Genomic DNA, 11,214 nt, shown 5'->3' with positions numbered 1-11,214 from the left:
CATACTGTTTTGATGATCAGTGCTTTATAGTACAGTTTAAGATCTGGCACTGCTAGGCCCCAATAATTTGCATTTTTTTTTCATTATTTCCCTTGATATTCTTGATCTTTTGTTCTTCCAAATTAACTTTGTTATAATTTTTTCTAATTTTTTAAAAAAGGTTTTTTGGTAGTTTGCTACTTATGGTATTGAATAAGTAAATTAATTTGGGTAGGATTGTCATTTATATTAGCTTATCCTACCCATGAGCAATTAATGTTTTTCCTATTGTTTATATCTAGTTTTATTTGTGTGAAGTGTTTTGTAGTTGTGTTTATATAATTCCTGAGTTTGCCTTGGCAAATAGATTCCCAAATATTTTATATTAGAGTGATTTTAAATGAAGTTTCCTCAGAGGACAGAAAATAGTAGCTGGGGGCATTTAAAAAGTCTGCCTATAAAAGGAAGAATTTTATCTGAGCCTTGAAGGAAACCAGAAAGCTAAGAGGATTGAAAAGAGAGAGAAAATGTCCAGGCAGGGGAATAACCATCAAAAACATAGAGATTGGAGATGGTGTAACAAAATTGAGAAAGACAACATTATTGCATAATAGAATAAGTGGATTACATTAGTATAGATAGGTTATATATATATATATATATTCATTATATATATATACATACCCAATTAGTATACATACAGTATATATGCTACTTCTATAGTATGTTATATACATAAATATACTATCTATACTACATATAGTGCATGCATATATGTATATAAACAAAAAATATATACTTTCATTATAATGTGAGTGTATAATATATATTATAGTAATATAAGAAGACTAGAAAGGTAGAAAAGAACCAGGTTATCAAAAGATCTAAACATCAAACAGAGGAGGTTATATTTCAACCTGGAGATGATATGGAATAACTCCATCGCATTGGGCCTGGTCAGACCTTTGCTTTAGAGACATCACCTGTTCAGGTATGTGGAGGAAGCAATGTTAGAGAATTGAGGCAGAGAGACTAAGGAGAAACTGATTGTAATACATCTCCAGGCAAAAAATAAATTATGCAGATCTGAACTAGTAGGAGTGGTTGTGGAAGTGTCTGTGTCTATATGTGAGAGATGCTGGAAAGACAGAATTGATAAGATTGGCAATGGATTGCATATGTGGAGTGAGTAAGATGCGAATGACAACAAGGTTGTGAGGCAGAAAAAATAGGAAGATGGTAATAAGGAACTTTAGAAAAAGAAAGAATTTTAAGGAGAAAAGAGCAAATTCTCTTTTGTACATTTTAAATTTGAGCTGTCCATCCAGTTACAGTAGTTCAAAAGGTCATGTTGGTGATGTGTGACTATAGGTCAAGACTGAGAGACAGAGAAAAATCAGATGCATAAAGATGATAATTGAACCTTTGGGAGCCAATGAGATCATCAAAAAGATATTACAAATGGAAAAGAGACAAGAAGGCTGGACATTGTCTTGGAGGGATCCCATTGTTAGTGGTCATGATATGGATAAAGAACAAGCAATGAGACTGAGACATCATTAGGCTGGTAGACGATAAGGAGAAGGGAATAGTGTCACAAAAAGAGAAGAGATTATCCAAGAAGAAAAGGTTGTCTGCATCGGGGGTGTAAAATTCAAATAGAAATGAATGTTTGAATTCTGTATATTGAGTTTAAAAACCACAAATTAACATTATGTTGCATTGTGCTTTTATTTATTTTTATTAAATATCTTCCATTTTAATCTGGTTCTTGCATCTCTGGGCTTTTGAGGTTTTCAAGTTTCATTCCTGTGGTCTATAGTATCAAATGCCAGAGAGGACAAGAAAGATGAGTATTGAGGAGGGACCATTAGATTTGGTAAACAAGAGGACCAATTTCAGTTGAATCACAATGTTGGAGGCCACACTGAATAAAGTGAGAAGAAGTGGAAATAACTAAGAAAGAAAGAGAGTTTTCTTAAAGAGTTCACTTAACTTCAGGAGAAGATATAAAAGATTAAAACTCGTGAGGGTGGTTAGATCAAATGAAGTTTTTTGATTTTTGTTTTTAAAGGATGGGAAAGATATAGGCATATTTTTGTAGACAGTTGACAAAGAGAAAGAAGAGAGAGCTTGAAGATAAGAGAAAGTAAGGAAGATAATGGGAATAATCTATTAGAGAAATAAGGAGGGAATGGCATGGGAGATGGTTAATTAGCTATGCTTAAAAAAACGGTATATGGAATAAGGGGAGGTGAATAGAGGAAAAAAATGAGGATCTTATAATTTTGGAAAATGTATGCTGAAAATTGTTATTACATGTAATTGGGAAAATAAAATATCTTTGAATTTCAAAAAAAATGACCTACCACCCAAGTGCCTCATAAGCTCCTCTAAATATCACTTCACTGCCCTTCCCCCTCAGCATTAAGGCCCTAGTTCCTTACCCAAAGGTACCTTCCTTCCTTTCACCATTCAGTATGGTGGACTCAGTACTTTGTTAGATCTATTATTTCATTAGAATGGGAGCGCACCTCAACCAACACAGCTCTCAACTGGTCTATGCCTCCATTTTCTGTAAGATTTTTGTCCATTTTCCCCATAAATTTTCCACCTAGGCTCTACTTAATTACTTGGCTCATCTCTGACATGTTATGGCCATACATGTATTGGATGCCTTTTGTGCCACCTTTTTCATATTGCAGTTCATTATTGATAACACATTATACTTGGGTTTTGCCCTTAACATGTCTTTCCACTATTTTTTGGTGAAACTGTAGCTTTATTTTTTTCTTAAAATCATGATTTTCCATGAAATCTTAGGGGTTCTGTAGCCAAATATTTTAACTCTACTTTCATTTAATTTTATTTATTAAAGATTCTTTATATTTTTTTCTATTTTCTTAAACATATTCAAGTCATTCACCCATTCTGAATTTACCTTGGTGTAGGGTGTGAGATGTTGATCTAAACCTAATCTCTCCCATATTGTTTTCCAAATTTCCCAGCAATTTTTGTCAAATAGTGGATTTATGTCCCAAAAGTTGGGCTCTTTGGGTTTATCATACACTGTCTTGCTGATGTTATTTACCCCAAGTCTATTCCACTGATCCTCCCTTCTGTCTCTTAGCCAGTACTATATTGTTTTGATGACTGCTGCTTTATAGTATAGTTTAATATCTCGTACTGCTAGGCCCCCTTCCTTCACATTTTTTCCCATTATTTCCCTTGATATTCTTGGTCTTTTGTTATTCCATATGAAATTTGTTATAGTTTTTCCTAATTCAGCAAAGAAGTTTTTTGGTAATTTGATAGGTATGGCTCTAAATAGGTAAATTAATTTGGGTAGAATGGTAATTTTTATTATGTTAGCTCGTCCTATCCATGAGTAATCAAAGGCTTTTCAATTGTTGAGATCCAGTTTTATTTGTTAGGAAAGTGTTTTGTAGTTGTTTTCATATAATTCCTGTGTTTGTTTTGGTAGATAGATTCCCAAGTATTTTATGTTGTCTAGGGTGATTTTAAATGGTGTTTCTCTTTCTAACTCTTGCTGCTCTACTGTGTTGGAAATATATAGAAATGCTGATGTTTTATGTACATTTATTTTGTATCCTGCAACTTTGCTAAAGTTGTTGACATTTTCTACAAGCTTCTTAGTTGATTCTCTAGGATTTTTTTAAGTAGACCATCATATCATCTGCAAAGAGTGATAGCTTAGTCTCCTCATTGCCTATTATGATACCTTCAATTTCTTTTTCTTCTCTAATTGCAACTGCTAGTGTTTCTAGTACTATGTTGAATAGTAGAGGTGATAATGGGCATCCTTGTTTCACTCCTGATCCTATTGGAAATGCTTCTAATTTATCCCCATAGCATATGATGCTTGTTGATGGTTTTAAGTGTATATTGTTTATTATTTTTAGGAAAGGTCCTTCTATTCCTATACTTTTCAGTGTTTTCAATAGGAATGGATGCTGTATTTTGTCAAAGGCTTTTTCAGCATATATTGAGATAATCATGTGATTTTTGTTTGATAGACTGTTGATATGGTCAATTATGTGGATAGTTTTCCTAATGTTGAACCATCCTTGCATTCCTGGTATAAATCCCACCTGATCATGATGAATAACCCTCTTGATCACTTGCTGGAGTCTCTTTGCTAGTATTCTATTTAACATTTTTACATCTATGTTCATTAGGGAGATTGGTCTGTAGTTTTCTTTCTCTGTTTTGATCTCCCTGGCTTTGGAATCAGTACCATATTTGTGTTATAAAAGGAATTTGGTAGGACTCCTTCTTTGCTTATCATATCAAATAATTTGTATAGTATTGGGATTAGTTGCTCTTTGAATGTCTGATAGAATTCACTTGTGAATCCATCAGGCCCTGGTGATTTTTTCTTGGGGAGTTCTTTGATGGCTTGTTCAATTTCTTTTTCTGATATGGGATTATTTAGGTATTCTATTTCTTCTGCTGTTAATCTAGGCAATTTATATTTTTGTAAATATTCATCCATATCTCCTAAATTGTTATATTTATTGCCATGTAATTGGGAAAAATAGTTTTTAATGATTGCCTTAATTTCCCCTTCATTAGAGGTCTCCCTTTTCATCTTTGATACTGTCAATTTGGTTTGCTTCTTTCGTTTTCTTATTAGATTGACTAGTACTTTGTCTATTTTATCTGTTTTTTTAAAGTACCAGCTTCTAGTCTTATTTATTAATTCAATAGTTCTTTTACTTTTGATTTTATTAATTTCTCCCTTGATTTTTAGTATTTCTAATTTAATTTTCATCTGGGGATTTTTAATTTGCTTGCTTTCTAATTTTTTGGGTTGCATGCCCAATTCATTAATCTCTGTCCTCCTTAATTTGTTAATATATGCACTAAAGGATATAAATTTTCCCCTGAGTACTGCCTTGGCTGCATCCCACAGAGTTTGGTAGGATGTCTCATCATTGTCATTTTCTTCAATGAAATTGTTGATTGCTTCTATGATTTCTTCTTTGACAAATTGGTTTTGAAGAATCATATTATTCAATTTCCAATTAGTTTTTGATTTTCCTGTCCAGGTGCCCTTACTAATTATTATTTTTATTGCATTGTGATCTGAGAAGGTTACATTTATTATTTCTGCTCTTTTGCATTTGTTTGCAATGATTCTATGCCCTATTACATGGTCAGTCTTTGTGAATGTACCATGTGCAGCTGAAAAGATGGTGTATTCCTTTTTATCCCTATTTATTTTTCTCCACATGTCAATTAAATCTAATTTTTCTAGGACTTCATTCAACTCTCTTACATCTTCCTTATTTATTTTTTGGTTTTATTTATCTAGATCTGAAAGAGGAATATTTAGATCTTCCACTATTATGGTTTTACTATCTATTTCCTTCTTGAACTCTGCCAATGAGCTCCTTTATGAATTTGGATGCTATGCCACTTGGTGTGTACATATTGAGCAGTGTTATTTCCTCATTGTTTATACTGCCTTTTATCAGGATGTAATGACCTTCCTTGTTTTCTTTAATCATATCTATTTTTACTTTGGCTTTGTCAGAAATCATAATAGCCACTCCTGCCTTCTTTTTTTCATTTGATGCCCAAAAGATTTTGCTCAAGCCCTTAACCTTAAACTTGTGTATGTCTACCCACCTCATATGTGTTTCTTGTAGACAACATATGATAGGATTTTGGTTTCTGATCCACTCTGCTATTTGCTTCTGTTTTATGGGAGAGTTCATCCCATTCACATTCAGAGTTATAATTATCAGTTGTGCATTCACTGACATTTTCGTATCCTCCCCTATTCCTACCCCTTCTTCTTAAACTATTTCATTTTAAACCAGTGGTTTGCTTTAAGCTGGTATCCCTTATCCCCTCCCTTGATTAACTTCCCTTTCTACCCCCTCCCTTTTTATTACCCTCTTTTTATTTTTAAAGGCCTAATGAATTCCCTCTCCCTTCTTCTCCCCTCCCTTTTTTGACCTCCCCACTTCCCTCCTCCCCTTTTTTTATCCCTTCTGACTTTCTCAGTAGGGTTAGATAGAGTTTTATATTCCAATGTATATAGCTACTCTTCCCTCTCCAGGTTGATTACACTGAGAGTAAGGTTTAAATATTACCTCTCAATGCTCTCTTCCTCTCCTTCTTATAATAATATTTGTCCCCTCTCCTTCCCATGCCCTCTTTGTGTGTAATAGAATATCCTATTTTTCTTATTCACTCAAGTTTCTCTTTGTGTTCCCTACTATTCACCCCCTCTTTCTCACTCCTATGTCATCTTTGACCATTTAGTATTCTACCCTCTCCCTATGAATTATTCTTCTGATTGCTATAATAGTGAATACTATAATAGTGAATAGAATTCACTACAGAGAATTATACAAAGATTTCTCCACATAGGAATACAGATAATTAGATCTTATCGAAGCCCTTCAAGAGGCAAATTTAAAAAAATATGAGTTTTCTTTCTTTCTCCTCTGTTTCTTACTTTCCTTTACATGTTTCTCTTGATTTTTGTGGTTGGGTATCAAACTTTCTATTTAGTCCTGGTCTTTTCTGTGCAAATACTTGGAAATCTTTGATTTTGTTGAATGCCCATACTTTCCTCTAGAAATATCTAGTCAGTTTTGATGGGTAGTTGATCCGTGTTTGAAGGCCCAGCTCTCTTGCCTTTCTGAATATCATATTCCAAGCCTTGAGGTCTTTTAGTGTATAGGCTATCAGATCCTGTGTGATCCTGATTGGTGCTCCTTGATATTTGAATTGTCTCTTTCTGGCTTCTTGTAAGATTTTTTGTTTTACTTGGAAGCTCTTGAATTTGGCTATTATATTCCTGCGGGTTGTCTTTTCTTGGTCTAATGTAGAGGGTGATCTATGAATCCTTTCAATGTCTATATTGCCCTCTTGTTGTAGAACTTCAGGGCAATTTTGCTTAATAATTTTCTTTAGTATGGAGTCCAAATTTCTATTAATTTCTACTTTTTCAGGAAGACCAATAATTCTCAATTTATCTCTTCTAGCCTTGTTTTCTTGATCTGTCAATTTCTCATTGAGATATTTCATGTTTCCTTCTATTTTATCAGTCTTTTGACTTTGTTTTATTTGTTTTTGTTGTCTTGAGAGATCATTAGCTTCTAATTGCTCAATTCTAGCCTTTAGGGACTGGTTTTCGATTATAGTCTTTTGGTTTTCCTTTTCAATCTGGTCACTTCTGGTCTTCAGTTGACTTGCCTCAATTTCCAATTGTGAACTTCTGCCTTTTAAACTGTTATTTTCTTGCCAGATTTCTTCCTTCTTTCTCATCATCTCAGGTTTGAACTCTTCAATAGCTTGTGATCAGTTTTCATTATTTTGGGAAGGTTTGGATGTGATTACTTGTTTGTTCTCCTGTGCTGTTTGCTCTGCTGTCTGGACTTTCTCTGTGTAAAAGTTGTCCAGTGTTACAGATTTCTTCTTGATGATCTTTCTCTTTTGGGTTTCTTGTTTCTGGCTTGCCATTGTTAGCCCTGTGCCCTGTCAGGTTTTTCCTCACACCCAGAGTCTGTTTGCGCTCTCTAGGCTCCTGAAGTCTCAGATCTCGTTGTTCTCAGGGTCAAGCCTCCTGGTATTCTCCTTGTTTGTTCCTCTGTCTGAGGCTCCTTTAATAGTTTCAGGGAGCTGTTTTCATAGTCCTGCACCCTTCTGCATTGGGTCCTCACTCAAGGTCCACTCCTGTGGGTGGGGGAGGGGGTTGCTCCACTTGAGTTTTAGTGAGAGATATTTCACCCCCTTATAGCACGGAAATGCCCCAATTCCACGTACTTTCAATGCTGTGCCCTGTTGTGGAGTCCCTTCGTTCCTCTGGATTTGTTTTTATGTCTTCTTGAGGAGTCCTATATGTTTTGGTTAGGAGTGGTTAAGCAGCTGCTTTTTATTCAGCAGCCATCTTAACCAGGAAGTCACCAGAAGACTATTTTCTTAATTTCTAATTCTACTCTCATAGCAAAAATCTGAGAAGCTGGAAAATGTAAACCAGTCCTATCAATCAACTTCCCAGCGCCTTCAAGAGCCAATAGCACCAATAACTGTGTAATCATTTACAAAGAATTAGATGAATTTAGATTCTTATTCTATAGAAAATTTTAAAATAATCACTTAATTTGAAGTTTACTATATAAAAGTACTATGCCAGTTATTAGGAATCCAAAGACGAAAAACAGCAGAATTCCTTTAAAGTAAATACTTGGGGAAGTGTCAGGGAATTGCCTGAGTTCTCCCAAACTAACCTCTAAATAATTTTAAAGTATCTTCTCAAAATGAATTTTAGAGTGGTTGAATCAACAGAAGGGCAGAGTTATATCATTTTTCTGCCCAAGACAACTTAAAAGGGTAGCATAAGAGCTCTGTCTTTCTAGGGTGAAAGAGGAATGCAGTTCCCCAATAAGCCAACAGCAAGTGTTAGAGGTGGTTAAATCAATTACTGTGGCTTCTGAAGCTCTCAGCCTATAGATGGTAAGAGAGTTGGACAACTAGTAAGAAAAATATTACATGGAACCCTTTTTGGCACTATGTGAAGAATTTTGTTGCATTGCACGTATGTGTTCCTGGTTGCAATCCCAGTGTAAGGAATACTAGTAAGTACATTAGAGTATGTGGTGGGAAGAGAGTAGAGAACCTGGTACTCGGGATGGAAAAATAGTGTTTGGGTTAATTCACAAATCAAAGCACAGGCCAGGAGGATAATGACCATACCTCTCCATAGGAATATTACCTTAGAAGGACTAAAAACTTATAGATCACCAGAGCTAGCTCTGAAAATGACAGCATAAAATACCTAACCCCAAGGCAGTATTCCCTCCAACCTGAGAGCAGAGCCCAACTTTAACAAAGTTAAAAGTCAAGAAATGATCTAGAAAAGAGAGACTAAACTAAAAAAAAGGTCACAAGAAAATGCAAAAAACACAAAGTCAAGAACAGAACAAAGTTAAAGTAACAACATCCAAAACCTCAAAATAAAAATGTTAATTGGTCTGAGACCCAAAAAAGAATTCCTGGGAGAGCTCAAGAAGACTATTAAAATAAAAGAAGAGGTAGAGGAAAAAAGAAATGAGAGAGAAGATCATGAAAAAGAATCATGAACTGAATAAAGGATGTACAATAAAATAGTGAAGAAAATAACAATTAAAAAACAAGAATAGGCCAAATGGTAAAAGAGGCACTGAAAATTCTTTGAAGAAAACATCTTAAGCAGAATTGGACAAATGGAAAAATGCTATATAAAAATTCTCAGAAGAAAAGGACTTCTTAAAAAGTAGAATTGAAAAGGAGCAGGACCAAGATGGCAGAGAAGGTATTTAGACCCACATGATTTCCATCAAATAACTTTCCAAAAAACTATGATAAAATTTTTCAACATGAATTTTCAAATAGCATAATCCACAAAAATAGAGGAAGAAATAAATTTCCAGGTGAAAACAACATAGAAGGCCAACACAAAAGAACTATTGCATTGGGGTGGGAGTAGAACACAAATCACCATATCAAGGTAGACCCCATTCTGGCAAAAGGCCTTGAGGGCAGCTGAAAAAGTAGGAAAGACTTCTGGAATTCTCAGCCATAGATAAGGGGGTGAGACAACTGCTCAGAAGGACATTACAGTGGTCCCTTTACTGGTTCTGGGTGAAAGTCTATTGTTACTTTGCCCATATGCAGATCCTGGTCTAAGGCCTATGTTGAGGTATCAGAGTGAGGAGGAGTACAAGGGAGGAAGGGCCCTGATCATATTTGCAGAAAATTATGATTATGGTTGGTCCCAGAACAGAGTATCAAACACACCTCTCCTTAGATCAGATCATCTTGGAAGAACTGAAAACTTATAGATCTCTAGAGTTAGCTCTGAAGGCAACTGCACAAAGGACCTGAATCTTGGAAAAGTGTTCCCTCACCATAATTACAGAGACCAACTTTCATGCTTTTTTGTTAAAAAAATAAAAGGCTAAAAAATTGGCAAATAACAAAAAAGAAATTAGACATAGAAAATTATTTTGGTGTTAGGGAAGATCAAATCACAAACTCAAAAGAAGACAAAAAAATCAATACTGCTATGCCCAAAGCTTGTAAGTAATATATGAATTGGTCTCAAGCCCCAAAAGAATTGATTTAGGGACTAAAAAAGGATTTTAAAATAAAAAAAAATTAGAAAAAGAAATGAGAGTGATATAGGAAAATCATAAAAAATCAACACTTTGGTAAAAGAGGTAGAAAAATACAGAAGAAAATTATTTATACCCTTAACTTCCATCTCAGAATCAATACTGGGTATTATTGGTTCTAAGCCAGAAGAGTGGTAAGGGCTAGGCAATGGGAGTTAAGTAATTTGTCCAGGGTCACACAGCTTGGACGTATCTGAAGCCAGATTTGAACCCAGGACTTCCTATCTCTGGGCCTAGCTCTCAATCCACTGAGCCACCCAGCTGCCCCTAGAAGGTAATATATTTTTTAAAAAGAATAGGCCAATTGATAAAAGAGGTACTAAAATCCAATGAAGAGAAGGATTTCTTGAAAAGCAGAATTGTCCATATGGAAAAAGAGAACTTTTTAAAGGGAGAATTGTCCAAATGTAAAAAAAAAGGTACAAAAATTTACTGAGGAAAATAACTTTAAAAAGCAGAATTATCCAATTAGAAAAGGAGGTAAAAAGATCAATGAAAAAAATGTCTTAAAAATTAGTATTGGGCAAGTCAAACCTAATGATTCCATGAGACATCCAGAAAAATCCAAGTCAAAAGAATGAAAAAATATAAGGAAAGGTGAAATATTTAATTATAAAAACAACTCACCTAGAAAATAATCCAGGACAGATAATCTATATTGTATTTTACTAAATGAAAACCATAATCACTAAAAAAGCTTACACATCATCTTTCAAGAAATTATCAAGGAAAATTGTCGTAATATTCTAGAGTGAAAGGATAAAATAGAAATATAAAAGAATCCACTGTCACCTCCTGAAAGGGATCTCCAAAGGATAACTCCTAAGAATATTATAGCCAAATTCCAGAACTCTGAGTTGAATGAGAAAATATTACAAAAAGAAACAATTCAAATACTGTGGAATCACCATCAGAATAACGTCAACAAAATAACTGGAGTGCCTGGAATATGATATTCCAGAGAGCAAAGGATTTAGGTCTTTAACTAAGAATCACTTACCCAGCAAAACTGACCATAATTCTTCAGGGACAAAGAATG

This window comes from Gracilinanus agilis, chromosome 1 (genome assembly GCF_016433145.1).
Source record: "Gracilinanus agilis isolate LMUSP501 chromosome 1, AgileGrace, whole genome shotgun sequence".
Lineage (NCBI taxonomy): Eukaryota > Metazoa > Chordata > Mammalia > Didelphimorphia > Didelphidae > Gracilinanus > Gracilinanus agilis.
Note: the sequence above shows the minus strand (reverse complement) of the source record.